Source organism: Mustelus asterias, chromosome 12 (genome assembly GCF_964213995.1).
Source record: "Mustelus asterias chromosome 12, sMusAst1.hap1.1, whole genome shotgun sequence".
Lineage (NCBI taxonomy): Eukaryota > Metazoa > Chordata > Chondrichthyes > Carcharhiniformes > Triakidae > Mustelus > Mustelus asterias.
This window is the reverse complement of record NC_135812.1, coordinates 34,557,779-34,576,562: the sequence shown is the minus strand read 5'-3', so window position 1 is coordinate 34,576,562 and position 18,784 is coordinate 34,557,779. Positions and strand designations below refer to the sequence as shown.

The window sequence follows — 18,784 nt, the reverse complement described above, 5'->3', positions numbered from 1 at the left end:
CTGCCTGACAATCAAATATTGTTCTCTGTTCCCAACAGCGCCATGGAGGCAGAGGCCACTGCTGGAACTGCAGCCAGTCCTCAAGAAAGCATCTAATGATGGAGCCCAGACCTTAAGTTAACTCTGGAGTTTCACTGGGGTCAAGCTGACAGGCCTGGCCTGGGTGGGGGGAGGGGAGGATTAACCCAGGCAGCTGATACCTGGGAACACCACCACTTGCAAGTTCCCTCCAAGCCACACACCATCCTGATTGGAAGTTATATCACCATTCCTTCACTGTCCCGGGTTAAAATCCTGGAGCTCCCTCCCTCAGAGCCCTCAAGATGTGCTGACACCACATTCACTGCAATGGTTCAGGAAGGCAGCTCAGCAAGATCTTCTCACGGGAAGTTAGGAATGGACAACAAATGATTTCTGATATCCTGTGAATCAAGAAAAAACATGGGGTGGGATATTCTGGTTGTTCCCACTGGCAGGATCTTCTGGTCCCGTTGACGGTTACCCTTCTTTTATTCCCACTTGGAAATAAGTGGACGTATTAGTGAGAGGCAACGTGGTTTTGTGAAGGGGGGGTTGTGTCTCACGAACTTGATCGAGTTTTTCGAGGCAGTGACAAAGATGATTGATGAGGGTAGGGCAGTGGATGTTGTTTACATGGACTTCAGTAAGGCCTTTGACAAGGTCCTTCATGGCAGACTGGTGCAGAAGGTGAAGTCGCATGGGATCAGAGGTGAGCTGGCAAGGTGGATACAAAACTGGCTCAGGCAAAGAAGACAGAGGGTAGCAGTGGAAGGGTGCGTTTCTGAATAGAGGGCTGTGACAAGTGGCGTTTCTCAGGGATCAGGGACCTTTGCTGTTTGTAATATATATAAATGACTTGGAGGAAAATGTAACTGGGTTGATTAGTAAGTTTGCGGATGACACAAAGGTTGGTGGATTTGCAGATAGCGATGAGGACCATCAGAGGATACATCAGGATATAGATCAGTTGGAGACTTGGACGGAGAGATGGCAGATGGAGTTTAATCAGGACAAATGTGAGGTAATGCATTTTGGAAGGTCTAATACAGATAGGAACTATACAGTAAATGGCAGAACCCTTCAGAGTATTGATAGGCGAAGGGATCTGGGTGTACAGGTACACAGGTCACTGAAAGTGGCAATGCAGGTGGAGAAGGTAGTCAAGAAGGCATACGGCATGCTTGCCTTCATCAGCTGGGGTATTGAGTTTAAAAATTGGCAAATCATGTTGCAGCTTTATAGAACCTTAGTTAGGCCACACTTGGAATATAGTGTTCAATTCTGGTCGCCACACTACCAGAAGGATGTGGAGGCTTTGGAGAGGATACAGAAAAGATTGACCAGGATGTTGCCTGGTATGGAGGGCATTAACTATGAGGAGAGGTTGGAGAAACTTGGTTTGTTCTCACTGGAGCGACGGAGGTTGAGGGGAGACCTGATAGAAGTCTACAAAATTATGAGAGGCATGGACAGAGTGGATAGTCAGAAGCTTTTTCCCAGGGTGGAAAAGCCAATTACTAAGGGGCATAAGTTTAAGGTGCGAGGGGCAAGGTTTAAAGGAGATGTACGAGGCAGAGTTTTACACAGAGAGTGGTGGGTGCCTGGAACTCGTTGCCGGGGGAGGTAGTGGAGGCGGATACGATAGTGACTTTTAAGGGGCGTCTTGACAAGTACATGAATGAGATGGGAATAGAGGGATATGGTCCCTGGAAGGGTAGGGGGTTTTAGTTAAGTCGGGCAGCGTGGCCGGTGCAGGCTTGGAGGGCCGAAGGGCCTGTTCCTGTGCTGTAATTTTCTTTGTTTTTTGTTCACTGTGCGTTCCCAGAGGCAGAGGTTGTGAACAATGGGAAGCAGGACCAGAAGATCCTGCCACCAGCCAATGGTGGAGTGGGGGTGTGGGGTGGGGGGAATCCCCTCCACAGAACATGGGGATCTCCCACCCAGGTGTGCAATGTTGGTCATTTTGGAAATGGTTCTGATGACTTTTGGAAGAACAAATCTCAGTTTAAAATAGCCTGGTTACCCAAAAAGGGTATTAAAAAAATCTTCTTAGTCTATGTGTCCTACTGTAGAGACGGGTAAGTATCTGGGTGATTGACTTAAGGGTTAGACGAGAATGAATGGACGAGATTGCTTGCTGGCAGGTTATTTTAATAAGATAGATTGAGAGAATCAGACGTCATGCTTATAAATTATATAAATAAAGAAATAGGTTGGGTGTAAGTTGTTTTAGCTTTTCCTAGGGAATATAAACCAATGAAACAAGTTGGTGGTTTAAATGATAAATTAGTGAATCACTCCAACTTCAGAAGAGAGCTTGAGTGCTTCATGGCTGGCACAGGGATCCTGTGTATAAGGGCTGGGATTTTCCAGTCATTCCCACTGATGGGATTGTATGGTCCCGCTGACAGTGAGCTCCTTCTGCTGGGGCAAATAGGATAAAGTCATTGACAGTGTTGTCTCCTGGACTATTTTCAGTCACCAAGCAGGATCAGACAGGAACTTTCTAGAATTTCTGGCAAATTCAAATGAGTTCATGCGCTTTTCTTTCACAATCTTTGCAAATGAAATGGCATCTAAAGAGTAAAGTGCCTGATGGTGTAATCCATAAGATGTTTAAAGTTTTAAAGTTTATTTATTAGTGTCACAAATAGGCTTGCATTAACACTGCAATGATGTTACTGTGAAAATCCCCGAGTCGTCACACTCTGGCGCCTGTTCGGGTACACTGAAGGAGAATTTAGCATGGCCAATGCACCTAACCAGCATGTCTTTCGGACTGTGGGAGGAAACCGGAGCATCCGGAGGAAACCCATGCAGACACGGGGAGAACGTGCGGACTCCACACAATCAGTGACTCAAGCCGGGAATTGAACTGCAGGTCCCTGACTCTCTGAGGCATCAGTGCCAACCACTGTGCCACCGTGCTGCCCTTATGGCACAAGCTAGACCATTCCTGTTAGATAATTTTGTATGCCCAGGTCAAATTTCCCAACCCTGTTAAACTGGTTTAACTTATTGCAAATCAGCACAGAAACACAAGAAGCGAATACACTCCAGCGAGAAACAACCGATTGTGTGATTTTATTGTAATTTTAATATAAGTTTCAAATTTTGATACATTTGAGATATTATTGAAATACTGATTTTGAAAGAACAATTTGCCCTACATTGCTGACAAGCTCATTCCGAATCCATTTGTTACAATAGTCATTCAAAATATGATTTAGATACATTATCAAATTTAACCTATACTAAATTATATCCATTTAAAACCTGTTAATAATTGTCCCCAAACATTACTCTATGAACAAAATATATAACATTTATATGTTTCAAAGCAGAAAATTACAAATCATATGCATATGGTGAAAAAGGGTCAATTGTCAGAGTGCAGGGTTTGCCTCAAACAAAACCAGTAACAACCTACAGTTCATGCAGTGTGAGGGGGAAGAACTGTCTCTGGGATCTAGAGAGTGAGGAGACTGGACTGCAGTCACTGGCCTGAATGATAAACTCATTGATAAATAACCAATCATCAGGTGGACACACTGTCAATCTCATCTTTGTACTTCTGATAGGTTCTCAGTGGGCGTGAAGGAACGTTCTCATTGGCCAAGAGCTTTCACAGGAAGTCAAGCTGACAACCGCTGACAACACAGCTGCTGTGAAGCTGGTTTGATAACAGAAAATGGCCAATAATAAACAAGAACAAATTATAAGATCCATGAGAGTAATGAACTCAAATAGGAGCCTTTACCTTTCTAAAGTTAAATAGCTGCTAAACTAATCTGATTCATTCTCTCCTCTCAATGTTTGGTTACCAACAGCATATGATTGAAGATGGTGGCCATTGTTTATGCAGAGAGTCTGATTATAGCAACTAACCATTGTGTCCTCGTATGAATATTGGACATTCAATCTCATGGAAATACCTTCACGTGATCACAGTTAGACAGCCGTATGATGGTTATCATTATCTACTAGAAATCAATGAAATACATTCTATTCTTGAAACTGATGATGAGAGTGCGGTTTGTAATTGCTCGTGTTCACTGTGGTAAACCACTGTTAGCTTATTGCCTGTGTGTGTGTGACATGCCTGGACGCGTCCCTGCTGGACCTGCCTGGGACTCCTCCCCCCCTGGTCCAGGTATAAAGGCGACTGCTCCCCACCCCCTGCCTCAGTCTCTGAACCAGTTCATCGGCATGGGTTTGCTCCAAGTCTTTTGCTAATAAAAGCCTATTTGTTCTTGCATACAAACGAGTCTTTGCTTGATTGATGGTGCATCAATTTTATTAGCAAAAGTTTTGGGATGGAGCAGATACTAAAACCCGAGAAATTAGAACTGGACCCTCAAGCTGTAGGAGCCTCTAACAGCTTCGATCATTGGCTGCGCTGTTTCGAAACTTTCCTCACCTCCTCCTCCGTCGTCCAGACCGAAACCGAAAAGCTACACGTGCTCCACGCCCGGGTAAGCGATCAAGTATTCTCGATGATTAGAGACGCTGAAACTTACAAGGATGCGATCGAACTTCTAAAAGGCCAGTACAATGGAATTTAATCCGGATAAATGCGAAGTGATGCATTTTGGAAGAAATAATGTAGGGAGGAGTTATACAATAAATGGCAGAGCCATCAAGAGTATAGAAACACAAAGGGACCTAGGTGTGCAAGTCCACAAATCCTTGAAGGTGGCAACACAGGTGGAGAAGGTGGTGAAGAAGGCATATGGTATGCTTGCCTTTATAGGATGGGGTATAGAGTATAAAAGCTGGAGTCTGATGATGCAGCTGTATAGAACGCTGGTTAGGCCACTTTTGGAGTACTGCGTCCAGTTCTGGTCGCCGCACTACCAGAAGGACGTGGAGGCGTTAGAGAGAGTGCAGAGAAGGTTTACCAGGATGTTGCCTGGTATGGAGGGTCTTAGCTATGAGGAGAGATTGGGTAAACTGGGGTTGTTCTCCCTGGAAAGACGGAGAATGAGGGGAGATCTAATAGAGGTGTACAAGATTATGAAGGGGATAGATAGGGTGAACGGTAGCACAGTGGTTAGCACTGCTGCTTCACAGCTCCAGGGTCCCGGGTTCGATTCCCGGCTCGGGTCACTGTCTGTGTGGAGTTTGCACATTCTCCTCGTGTCTGCGTGGGTTTCCTCCGGGTGCTCCGGTTTCCTCCCACAGTCCAAAGATGTGCGGGTTAGGTTGATTGGCCAGGTTAAAAATTGCCCCTTAGAGTCCTGGGATGTGTAGGTTAGAGGGATTAGCGGGTAAATATGTGGGGGTAGGGCCTGGGTGGGATTGTGGTCGGTGCAGACTCGATGGGCCGAATGGCCTCCTTCTGCACTGTAGGGTTTCTATGATTTCTATGAATAGTGGGAAGCTTTTTCCCAGATCAGAAGTGACGATCACGAGGGGTCACGGGCTCAAGGTGAGAGGGGCGAAGTATAACTCAGATATCAGAGGGATGTTTTTTACACAGAGGGTGGTGGGGGCCTGGAATGCACTGCCAAGTAGGGTGGTGGAGGCAGACACACTGACATCGTTTAAGACTTACCTGGATAGTCACATGAGCAGCCTGGGAATGGAGGGATACAAACGATTGGTCTAGTTGGACCAAGGAGTGGCACAGGCTTGGAGGGCCGAAGGGCCTGTGTCCTGTGCTGTACTGTTCTTTGTTCTTTGTTCTACAACAAACAGTCTAATGAAATCTACGCCAGATATCTTCTGGTTACTCGCAGACAACAGCCGGGAGAATCAGGCGATCAATTCCTGCAAGCACTTGGCAGGGCCTGCAACTGCAAGGCCGTAACAGCCACCAAAACAGTGAGGACTTAATCAGAGATGCCTATGTCACGGGTATCAGGTCAAACTATATCCAACAACGACTGCTGGAACAGGGTGGGCTGGACCTACAAAAAACTGTGGCGCTTGCCGACTCATTAGAGGTGGCCTTCTGTAATCTCGAGGCCTTCACCCCCGACCACGAGGGTGCATCGTGGACACCGCGGTCGCCGCCACCTCTGTACCCAACCGCTGCGGCAGTCTCCAGAGGCCCGAAGTGCTACTTCTGCGGCCTGGGGAAGCATCCCCGTCAACGCTGCCCGGCGAAGGATGCGATCTGCTCCGAGTGTGGAAAGAAGGGCCATTACGTGAAGGTATGCAGGGCGAAATCGACCTCCAAGCCCAGTAGCGCCGCATGCGACCCGCGGGAGCCGCCATCTTGGGTGCCGGTAGCCGTGTGTGAGTCGTGCGAGCGCCATCTTGGATGCCTTCAGCCGCGTGTGGGCCATGCGGGCCGCCATCTTGGACGCCATCAGCCGCGTGTGAGCCGTGCGGGCCGCCATCTTGGACGCCTTCAGCTGCATGTGGGCCGTGCGGGCCGCCATCTTGGACGCCATCAGCTGCGTGTGAGCCATGCGGGCCGCCATCTTGGACGCCGTCAGCCACGTCGCAAAATCCAACGGTGGCTTCGATTACGCTGGACCAGTCCAGGCCTCACCAACTCGCCAGGTCCATGATGGACATCGAGGTAAACGGTCACACTACAAACTGTTTATTTGACTGTGGGAGTACGGAGAGCTTTATCCACCTTAACACAGTGAGTCGCGACACCCTTTCAGTACTGCCAGTGAAGCAAACGATCTCCATGGCTTCAAAGTCCCACTCGGTGGATGTCCTCGGGTACTGCATGGCGACCCTGACTGTACGGGGCACAGTGTACAAAAATTTCAGGCTCCTCGTGCTGCCACAACTCTGCGCTGCCGTACTCCTGGGGCTAGATTTCCTGTGTCACCTTAAGAGCGTCACCATGGAGTACAATGGGCCTTTTCCCCCGCTCTCTATTTGCAATCAGCAGTTCTTAGATCGCCCACCGCGCACCACCTGCAGCCTCCCGACCCTTAAAGTCACCCCTCCCTCACTGTTTGAAAATCTCACCCCCGATTGCAAGCCCATCGCCACCAAGAGCAGACGGTAGAGTGCTGGAGACAGAGCTTTTATCAGGTCCGAAGTACAACGGCTCCTAGGGGAGGGGATCATTGAGGCCAGTACCAGCCCCTGGAGAGCCCAAGTAGTAGTTGTTAAGACTGGGGAGAAACATCACATGGTCATTGACTACAGCCAGACCATTAACCGATACACGCAGCTGGACGCGTTCCCCTTCCCCGCATATCTGACATGGTTAATCAGATTGCGCAATATCGGGTGTTCTCCACCATCGACTTAAAATCTGCATTCTACCAGCTCCCTATCCATCCGGAAGACCGCCAATATACTGCCTTCGAGGTGGATGGCCGCCTCTATCACTTCCTTAGGGTCCCCTTCAGCATCACCAATGGGGTCTCGGTCTTCCAGCGTGAGATGGACCGAATGGTAGACCAGAACGGGCTGTGGGCCACCTTCCCGTACCTGGATAACTTCACCATCTGCGGCCATGATCAGCAGGACCACGACGCCAACCTCCACAAATTCCTCCACGCCGCCACACTCCTAAATCTGACCTATAATAAGGAGAAGTGCGTATTCCGCACACACCGCCTCGCCATCCTTGGTTGTGTTGTGGAAAACGGGGTCATCGGTCCCGATCCCGACCGCATGCGTCCCCTCCTGGAACTTCCCCTCCCCACCAGCCTCAAAGCACTGAGGAGATGCCTGGGCTTCTTCTCGTATTACGCCCAGTGAGTCCCCAATTATGCGGATAAAGCCCGTCCGCTCATCAAATCCACCTCTTTTCCCCTGACGGCAGAGGCCCGCCTGGCCTTCGACTGCATCAAAGCAGACATCGCGAAGGCCACGATGCACGCTGTAGACAAATCCATCCCGTTCCAGGTGGAGAGTGATGCGTCTGACATCGCCCTAGCCGCCACCCTTAACCAGGCGGGCAGACCCGTGGCCTTCTTCTCACGAACCCTCCAAGGCCCTGAAATTCGACACTCCTCTGTCGAAAAGGAGGCTTTATGGCACTGGCGCCACTACTCCGCTGGTAAACGATTCACCCTACTCACGGACCAACGGTCAGTTGCATTCATGTTTAATAACACGCAGCGGGGCAAGATCAAAAATGATAAAATATTGAGCTTTCCACCTACAATTACGACATCTTATACCGGCCCGGGAAGCTCAATGAGTCCCCAGACGCCCAGTCCCGGGGAATATGTGCCAGCGCACAAATAGACCAATTGCAGACTCTCCACAACGACCTCTGCCACCCGGGCGTCACCAGGTTTTTTTCACTTCATTAAAGCCTGTAACCTGCCCTACTCCATTGAGGAAGTCAGGTCTATAACCAGACACTGCCAGGTCTGCGTAGAGTGCAAGCCGCACTTCTATCGGCCAGACAGAGCTCACCTCATAAAAGCCACCCGCCCTTTCGAACGCCTAAGCGTCGACTTCAAAGGCCCCCTCCCCTCTTCTGACCGCAACATATACTTCCTCAACATCATTGACGAATATTCACATTTCCCTTTCGTTATTCACTGCCCGGATATGACCTCAGCCATGGTCGTCAGGGCCCTGCACAGCCTCTTCACCCTGTTTGGTTTCCCTAGCTATATCCATAGCGACCGGGGATCCTCCTTTATGAGTGATGAGCTGCAACAGTACCTGCTCTCCAAAGGCATAGCCTCGAGTAGGACCACCAGCTACAACCCCAGGGGGAACGAACAGGTAGAGAGGGAGAACGCGACAGTCTGGAAGGCCGTTTTACTAGCTCTGAGATCTAAAGGTCTTCCAGTCACCCGCTGGCAAGAGGTCCTCCTTGATGCACTACACTCGATTAGATCACCTCCTTTGCACAGCTACCAATGCTACCCCTCATGAAAGAATGTTTGTTTTCCCCAGAAAGACCCCCTCGGGGACCTCACTACCGTCGTGGCTGACGTCCCCAGGCCCTGTCCTGCTCCGGAAGCACGTGAGGACCCATAAGTCGGACCCCCTGGTCGAAAGGGTCCAACTCCTCCACACCAACATTTTGGTAGAAATAATGTAGGGAGGAGCTATACGATAAATGGCAGAACCATAAAGGGTGTAGATACGCAGAGGGACCTGGGTGTGCAAGTCCACAGATCCTTGAAGGTGACGTCACAGGTGGAGAAGGTGGTGAAGAAGGCATATGGCATGCTTGCCTTTATAGGACGGGGCATAGAGTATAAAAGTTGGGGTCTGATGTTGCAGATGTATAGAACGTTGGTTCGGCCGCATTTGGAATACTGCGTCCAGTTCTGGTCGCCACACTACCAGAAGGATGTGGAGGCTTTGGAGAGAGTACAGAGGAGGTTTACCAGGATGTTGCCTGGTATGGAGGGGCTTAGTTATGAGGAGAGATTGGGTAAACTGGGGTTGTTCTCACTGGAAAGACGGAGGATGAGGGGTGACCTAATAGAGGTGTATAAAATTATGAAAGGCATAGATAGGGTGAACGGTGGGAAGCTTTTCCCCAGGTCGGTGGTGACGTTCACGAGGGGTCATAGGTTCAAGGTGAAGGGGGGGAAGTTTAACACAGATATCAGAAGGACATATTTTACACAGAGGGTGGTGGGGGCCTGGAATGCACTGCCAGGCAAGGTGGTGGAGGCGGACACACTGGGAACGTTTAAGACTTATCTAGATAGCCATATGAACAGAGTGAGAATGGAGGGATACAAAAGAATGGTCTAGTTTGGACCAGGGAGTGGCACGGGCTTGGAGGGCCGAAGGGCCTGTTCCTGTGCTGTATTGTTCTTTGTTCTTTGTATTCCCAAGATCATGAGGTCGCATTTGCTCATTGCAAATTGAAACAAAGCTGTTTTAATCTATTCAAATCTGGTTCTTGACAAAGTCTGGAGTTTTGCCCGGGTGGGAATTATCAGGCACAAAACTTAACAAAGTTAAAACCTTCTGCCACAAAATTAGAGGGACCAGTTAAAACCGAGAATGCAGCAAACAATTGAGAGAGAGTTGTTGAGTCACGAGGCAAAAATATGACAAATAAAATTTAACTGTGAAAAAGTTGTAAGCCTGCAGTGAACGGAATTGAATTGGTAGAAGGGGCTTTAGAAAAGAAGCTTTCGGAATTGCTATCCAATCACCTTAAATGTCTGTTCCATGTGGTGAAGTAATTGAAGAAGCAATACAATACTGGACTGTAGAATGAGCAGCAGCAGGCAGAGAATTCAGAGATTACACTGTGGTCTACAATGCACTGGTTGGACTGTACATGGAGTATTGTGTTCAGCTCTGCACTACAAAAACATTCTCCAGTGCATTAGTTTATGTATTGAGGATAAGAATAGGCCATTAGGCTCATGTTTGCTCCCCTTGATCCTTATTTGCTTTCCTGCTTATGTGCCAACTCTTTCTTCCTTCCATCTCCTGATGTGTGAAAAACTGCGAGAGAGGCTTAAACTCTACAGCCTAGAGGGAGAATGGTTGTGGGGAAGTCTCACTGAGAGATATCACAGTTTAAATCTTTAAGATAAATTGATAGATGTCATTTGAGTTCAAGACAAAAAAGGCAATGCACTTAAGTACCGAGAAAGTTTTAAGAAACATTACTAATCTATATCTACCTCTATATCCTTTAAAAAGCATTTAGATAGTTACATGGGTACGATGGGTATAGAGGGATATGGGCCAAATGCGGGCAATTTGGATTAGCTTATGGGTTTTTTAAAAATATGGGTGGCATGGACAAGTTGGGCCGAAGGGCCTGTTTCCATGCTGTAAACCTCTATGACTCTAATCATTTTTTTGCTGACAGAGCAAATTATTTGGAACCATTTCCCAGACAATGCCATGGCGGGGGATGCAATGGGCTAGCCAACAGTCCGTTGACTGTCGGTGGGACTGCAAGATCTCGGGTGGGGGGGGGGATGGGTCTGGAAAATCCCAGTCTAGTTGGACAAAATTGGGAACATTCAATACATTGCTGGGCTGTGTAATGGGAGAATGACAGTCTTAATGAGATGGTTTTCAACAGGGAAGTGAAAGTATTAAAGGAATGGACAAATGGTGTGATCATTACTATATTTGAACCTGGGTCTCAAAGAGATATCTTAAAGTCTGCAAGGGATGGGCTTCAATGGGCAAATTGGTGCTTTAAGGAGTGGGAGAAAACTGATAAATGGCTACCTGAGGCGCTATTGTGGATTATCCTTTAACATTTCTTCAATGGGTCAGATATTGGAGAGAGATCAAACAAATCAGAATGTAAAGTGCCCAGAGAGTGAATTGGGGGAATCGTGTTTGCAGTGTGGTTCATGTCTGAAAGTATATCTCAGCTAGAAATGGCATTTGTGAAAAAGTAAGATGCAAATCTACTGGTAATGAATCATCCCAGAAGCCCTCAGTGGAATGCTTGTGGAGAAGAGTTTGAGACGGAGTCGGGTCACGAGATCAGACCTCTGAACTGAGTGGCTTTACTCTACCTACCAATCGAAAAGCAGCTTCAGTGTTGCAAAGCTTCTGGAAATGGCTCCTGGTTTCCCAGCTCAGGTTTTTGCCCCAGGGGCAGATCCCTTTACCTTCGACTGCAAACAAAGGAAATTTCTGAATTTGCAAAGAATAAAAGTGTTCCAGAAAATAACTGTGAGGCAATATTGTACCTCTCCCAAACTTTTAACCAAATGTGATCACCAGAATTTAATTGAAGAATCCTGATAAAATATCGTGCCCATTTCTTCTGTCCAGATCTGGGGTAATCACTGTCACATCACTTCTTTGAAGGGCCAATTCTGCGTGACAATTTGCTTTGCGGCGATATGAGAATAGAAATATCCCAGATATCTGACAAGTCACTGTTCCATTCTGACAGTTATGGTGTCCCTGATCTTTGAAGATCCCCCACTGGACATGAAATTGGTTTTCTTTGGTTTGGAAAGGCTATTTGATGTTCCACAGAAAAGGCGGACATCTCACGTTAACGTTGTTGTCTTGTTGGTCCATTGAAATTTTGAGTTTGGTGAAGTTCAGTCCACTAGGATGCTGAAAGAATTGCAAGAATAGATCATCACATTTGTCTGTACATTAGGATCTAAGATTTATTTAACAATACTGCCTCATTGTTGCTAACCTTTACAGAAAGAGCAGGACACCAAGAGCAAGTTGGGGAGGTGAGGTGGCAGGGAGGATTTGAAAGGTAACCTGCCGTGGAGGTGGAAATTACCATTGTTATGTTTATATTCGGCCCCTCTCACCCTGTGCCAACCAATGGCACTCGCTATTCCGAGGTACTGGATTTTGGTTCTTACCTATGCAGCGAGGAGGTTTAATGTTCCACTTCCTGTTCCTGTGACATTTAATCATATCCATCCCCACCAACTTGAATCCCGACTCACAGGTGTACCTGACCGAGGATTTACAGATGGAGAAATGGCCGTGCTTCACAACAGGACGGGGCCACAGCGGGTCACTGTTAAAAGTAAAAAAAAAACACTAATTAGGAAAAAGAAAGTTTAGACTTATACATTCATTGGATGTGAGCATCACTGGCTGGGCCAGCATTTGTTGCCCCTCCCTCATTGCCCTCGAACTGAATGGTTTGTTTGGCCATTTTAAAGGGCATTTAAGAGTCAACCACATTGCTGTGGGTTACGTGTAGGCCAGACAAATAAGGATGGCAGATTTCCTTCCCTAAAGGACATTAGTGAGCCAGTTGGGTTTTTACAGCAATCAATGACAGTTTCATGTCACCATTACTTTCAATTCCAGATGTACAATTGTATTTAAATTCCAACGAGTGGCATTTGAACCTGTGACCCCAGGGCCTGGGCCTCTGGATTATTAGTCCAGTGATATTACCATTATACCACCATCTCCCTACGAGGAGCTACTGAGAACATGTGAAGTTTCATGCACATCACAGCTCTATGTTTAGACTAGAATGATACGATGGTTACAGTGTAGAAGGAAGCCATTTGGCCAGGCGGTCTATACTGGCTTGCTGAAAGACCACATTACCCACCTTCTCCCGATGGTGCTGCACATTCTTTCTTTTTGGATAATAATCCAGTTCTCCGTCGTTTCTCAATGACCCTGCCTCCACCATACTGTCAGGCAGTGCATTCCAGATCTTAACCACTCATTGTGTGAGAAAGGTTTTCCTCATGTCAGCATTGCTTCCTTTGCCCATTGCATTGAATCTATGCTCTCAGGTTCTTGATCCTTCCACCAATGGGGACAACTTTTCTCTCTCTTTACTCTGTCCAGATCTCTCATTATTTTGAATGTCTCATTCAAATTTCCTCTCAACCTTCTCTTTTCCAAAGAAAACAATCCCAACTTCTCCAATCTATCTACACAACTCAAATTCCTCATCCCTGGAGTCATTGTCGTGAATCTTTCTGAAACCCTTTCTAATGCCTTTACAATCGCAGAAGGTGCAACTCCTGCCCCTTTACCTCCTCCCTCCTCACTGTTCAAGGCTCCAAACATTCCGTTCAGGTTAAGCGGCGTTTCACCTGCACTTCCTTCAGTTTGGTTTATTGTATTCACTGCTCCCAACGTGGTGGTCTCTACATTGGGAAAACTAAACACAGACTGGTGACCGCTTTGAGAAAGACCTTTGCTCAATCCACAAACATGACCCCAGCTTTCCTGTTGCGTGCCATTTTAACTCAGCACCTTGCTCTCATGCCCACATGTCTGCCCTTGGCCTGCTGCAATGTTTCACTGAAATCGGTGCAAACTGGAGGAGCAGAATCTCATCTTCTGATGTTACAACACTGAGTTCAACAACCTTGCATTGTGACCTTTCTCCTCCATCTTAAATACTTCTTAAAATTTATCTCATACATTTATTGTCTCAATGTAAAAAACCCTCCCTTCTCCTGCCCCCTTCCCACACCAAGCCATCTGCCTCTCATTCTTAAGGTTGCTACATCTTATTGCAATCCCTCCCAGCTACAGTTTAATATCCAACACATTCCTGGTCTCTTTAATTCTGATGAAGAGTGAAACGGGCTGGAAACATGCGTCAAAAGTCTTCACCCTTGTTCGCGGCTGGAATTCTGCAGTGCCGCTGAAAGGGATGGAGTTTTGCCTGGAGTGTTAAATTCTCCATTCTCACTTGCAGCAGGGCGGGTATGGACGAGATCAGAGAATCCTGCTCATCAACTCTGTTTTCTCTCCATACAGTAGCTGCCAGAGTTCATGGGGGCAATCTTACCGGCTCATCATGCCGGTCGATCGGTGCAAGCCAGTAAGATTGGGGAAGAGGAGAAAAATCAGCTTCACGCCCAGTTTCTCGCGACGTTACTGGCTGCGTTCTGCCGGCATAATCGGCCTTGGACCTGGGAAGCATGCGAGTCTGATTTAAATATTCATTTGCTAATTTCAATATTATCAGTGTGTGACGCTATTGTCTGCGCTCACTTGCCTTAACGGTCTTGCCGATGGAGGGCTCACTGACGTGGATCAACCATGGTCCCAATCAAAAGGGACCTGACTTGATAGCCTCAAAGGTGGGACCAGAGGTCATTGAAGCCCCTTAGGTGGTTGGGGGCAGAAGCAGGCGTGCCCCTTGGGCATTGCCAGCCTGGCACCTTGGCACTGCTCACCAGACACTGGATAGTGCCAAGAGACAGGGCCGGCCTGAAGAGGAGGGCCCATGGTGGAGAGATGGGGGATACTCTACACCGGGTGTTGGCTGAATGGGAGGAACCGAGGCCAATGATCAGCCAGGAGAGGGTGGACTGGGGCCAGTGATCAGCGGAGGGCGGGTGGATGTCAGGGCTAGCGATCGGCTGTGGGGTGGGATTGGGACCAGTGATCGTGGGGAGCGATCGTGGGGCGGGGGGGGGGGGGGGGGGGGGGGTGGCGGGGGGGAGGTGGTGATTGGGAGGTGGGGCAATGTCCAGGGCACAATTGAGGGTGGTTGGCGATACCTGGAAGGGTGGGGGGAGTGACAGATCTCTCAGTGTACTGTGTACACTTGTACACAGTGCACAGGAAGATCAAACACATGCACAATAGCACCCCTACAGCTCAGCAGCTGTCTTCCCAGTGAGAATAGGCTCTGTCCACTGCCCCTGTTGCTGAGAATGACATTTGGGACCATTTTGTTTTCTAACTGCCATACAATTGCTTTTGGGAGCTTGCCCAGAAAATGGGTGCAATCTTTCCCATTCTCATGCTAGTTTGGCACTTAGAATTCTTTTGGTAAGATTGCCCACCCCCCGTGAGTTTATCAGCATTCTCTTGAAAAGTTAATTAAATTCAGAGTCCAGCTCTGAGTGTCTCTTTGCTCTTTTCTTACACCAGCTGATTTGCTTAGTTTTATATTCAAGCATAAATGAACTGGAATGTCAGCTTTCTGAAGGCTGGGCCCAGCCCTGTAATAACCTACCTCGCACATCCTCCTTCCAGGCACTCAGGTCTACCTTTGGTATCTGGTTGCAGTTTACATATCCTTGTGGGAATGGTTGGAACTTAAAGGCATCATGAGGAATTAATTGGATCTCGGTGTTTTCACAGATGATCCTGGACATGGAGATTTGGGTAAGAGCCTGACGTTGGCTAGCAGTAAAAACTCCTGTATTTTCCCACCAGAATCTGAAACACAAGGAGAAACATCATTGATAAGTCCCTGAAAAGTACAGATCAAACCTATTGACTGTAAATAGTTCATCCATGTTGCTGAGTACAGGTGCAATAGAGATGTTGTGAGGAGGAAGACATTTACTGACCCTCACAGAGAAGATTGGGAGGGGGAAAACATTTATTGACCCTCACAGCAAAGGCTGGGAAGACATTTTACTGACCCTCACAGAGAAGGCTGCAAGGGAGGAAGACAATAACAGGCCGTCACATTCAGTAAGTTTATGATGAAGGGGCTGGGAGTTGGGATTAGGACTTCCTTCAATTGAAAGAACAAATTCAGTTTTTCATTCTGAAGATAGGACTATATCCATTGTTAGATTATTCATAAAGAGCTAGGAATTAATTGTTATGTGAAAATATATCCAGGAATGCCACATTTTCCTGCTGCACTGCAGTCATATGCCAAGTAATAATGCATCAGTCCACCATTCACATGAGAATAGCATGAAGTACACTTGATGACACCCCAGCATTTTGGATCTAAAATATGTTTATTTTTAACTGATGTGAACCAGAAAATAACGTTTCTTCTGTGTATGGACCTGGACACCATTCTTGTCTTCTTTAGTCTGAAATGTGACTCATGTCAACACACATCTCCTGTCCTTTACCTCATCAAAGGTCATTGGTGCATAGATTTCTCTTGATTTTTTGTTTCACCACCGAGTGCAACTGGGTGGAAAGTCAACGGTGCACACTCCACTCCCAAAATCAGCACCCTATATACATTGTCACACCTTAGTTTACACCCAATCCCTCCTGAATCAATGGAGCACCTGGAATGATCTTGAGAAGTCCCTGGGCAAAATGAGGGTGGGTGGCTTTGGAGCAGGAATGGTGAAGTAACTGCAGCACTGAATCAAGCTGGGTGAGACTGACTAAGCAAAGCGTGACCCTGGCTCTAGTGGCAAAGTGCAAAAGGAGCGACGTGAAAGGGGACACACACCTCCTTTATTTACAGCACTAGATGCCGTAAAGCAGGTGAGTTTAAAGGTCCCATTGAAAGGAAGATGATCAGTTTCTACGGTAAGTGATTGGGATGTAGGGGTTCAGACATCACCATCTCTCAACCCCCTGAGGACCACCCCCTCTGAGGACCACCCCCTCTGAGGACCACCCCCTCTGACCCAAACCACATCCCCTGACCAAAAAGACATCCCCCTCCCGACCAGATGCCTCCAACCTCAGTGTGGGGTGGGGGGGTGGTGATGAATGAAGAGTAGTTGTGGTTCTGGAAATGGGGGGATCTGAACATTGTGGGGTGGGGGGGGGGGAGATCTGGACCCTTGAGGGTGATGTGAAAAGGGGGGTGTGTGTTTCTGGATATGGGGAGGATCTGGACGTGGAGAGGGGATCCAGGCATGTGGAGGTAGCTGACGCTGGGGAGCGAGGGTGGGGGTGGGGGGGGGGGGAAATCCGGACATGAGTGGGAGGATCTGGACATGTGAGAGGGATCTGGATGTTGGCGGGGTTACAGAGGTAATGAGGGTTAAGTCAGGGGGATTCAGGTTGGAGGCATCTGGTCGGGAGGGGGATGTCTTTTTGGTCAGGGGATGTGGTTTGGGTCAGAGGGGGTGGTCCTCAGAGGGGGTGGTCCTCAGGGGGTTGAGAGATGGTGATGTCAGGTCAACGGTTTGGGGGTGTGGGAAATCCCGTGTGGGTGGGGAATACCATGGGGGGTGGGGGGGCTTAGTTGCGAGGAGGGGGGTGGTGTTCTGTCAGGACTCACTGAGTGTTTAAAATAGTTACTCTGAAGTTAGACGCGCTTTTTTTCCTTCTAACTCTTTCAAGATAGATATGAATGTAAAATGGGTAGAACTGTCAAGTTCATGAGTTAAGTCGTTTGGTTGGATGGTACCCAGCCCAACGCAATTGTCCAGGGGAAGTTAGCGCTTACGGACAAGTGTCGGGTAAATCCTTATCTGGGAATTTCCAAGAGGGGTTCCCCACTGCACCTTTGAATAATCCCCCAAGTCCTAGCCTGGGGAGCCAGGAAGTTATGGCCCATTATCTCTGGAATCCATATCCAATCGTTATATGAAAATAGGATATTGACAATGTTACAGAGACTATACTTCATTGGATTCTTCAAAAGAATTGGTTGAATTGTTCTGTGGATGCAGTCCTCAGTTTATTATTAATCAGGATGAAGACAGATTTAGTGAATGGCTGTATGTGTTTAGCAGTTAATCTCGGAAGGAGACTGGACAATAGTCAGCAGCACCATCAGTTCCTACCTGTTGTTGCACACAGCGGTGAAGGTCCTGTATCGGTTTCACCAACAGTCGTCTTTACAGGCTGGGGGCTGACATATGGCTGGACAGCCTGTGACCTCTGCGATGGTGTCGAGGTCACTCGCTGTTAACAAACCTGTAGGAAACATTCACTCATTACCAATTCCAAATCACTGAAAAATTCATGCACAAATTGCATCAGTTAAACAACAATCTGAAACAAAAACAGAAAATGCTGGAAAAACTGGTCTGACAGCATCTGTGGAGAGAGAATAGAGCCAACGTTTTGTACCAGGATGATCCTTTGTCAGAGCCAAAGACAAAGAAAATCAGACGAGATTTATACCATGGGGAGGGGAGTTTGGGGGGAGGCTGTATTTGGACAAAGGGAATGTATTTGGTGATGATAAAGGCTGAGCAAGGTGCTAAGAGCGTCCATTAAGAGATCAGAATGTGTGAACGGCAGAACAAAGGTGCAGATCATCAAAGGCCAGACTGTTTATATCTTCTTGAAGTCAATCACTACACTCCTCACAGTTCATCAGGGTGCCATCTACACCCATATCCACATCATCAAACAGATGATGAAAAGCAGTGATCCAAATACTGACCCCTAGTGAACCTCACTATATACCTTCCTCCATTCTGAAAAGCAGCGTTCACCATGACTCTACTCCCTGTCACTCAGCCTGGACAGGGCAGAGTTTGTTCAGTGTGTCCAAGGGTGCTTCTTGAGGCAATAGGTAGATAGTCCAACTCAGGAAGAGGCTATCTTAGACCTGATTCTGGGAAACAAGCCCAGGCAAGTGACTGATGTCTCAGTAGGGGACCATTTTGGGAACAGTGGTCACAATTCTACAAGTTTCAAGATACTTGTAGAAAAGGATAGAAGTAGTTCCAGAGTGAAAGTACAAAGCTGGGGAAAGGGTAACAACAACATTATTAGACAGGAG

The 18,784-nt window shown here is 47.6% G+C and overlaps 1 pseudogene; it reads right to left on the bottom strand.

Moving 5' to 3' along the window:
- The window catches only part of LOC144501885 (eosinophil peroxidase-like), a 133,646-nt pseudogene that overhangs the window by 20,676 nt on the left and 94,186 nt on the right, over positions 1-18,784 (bottom strand).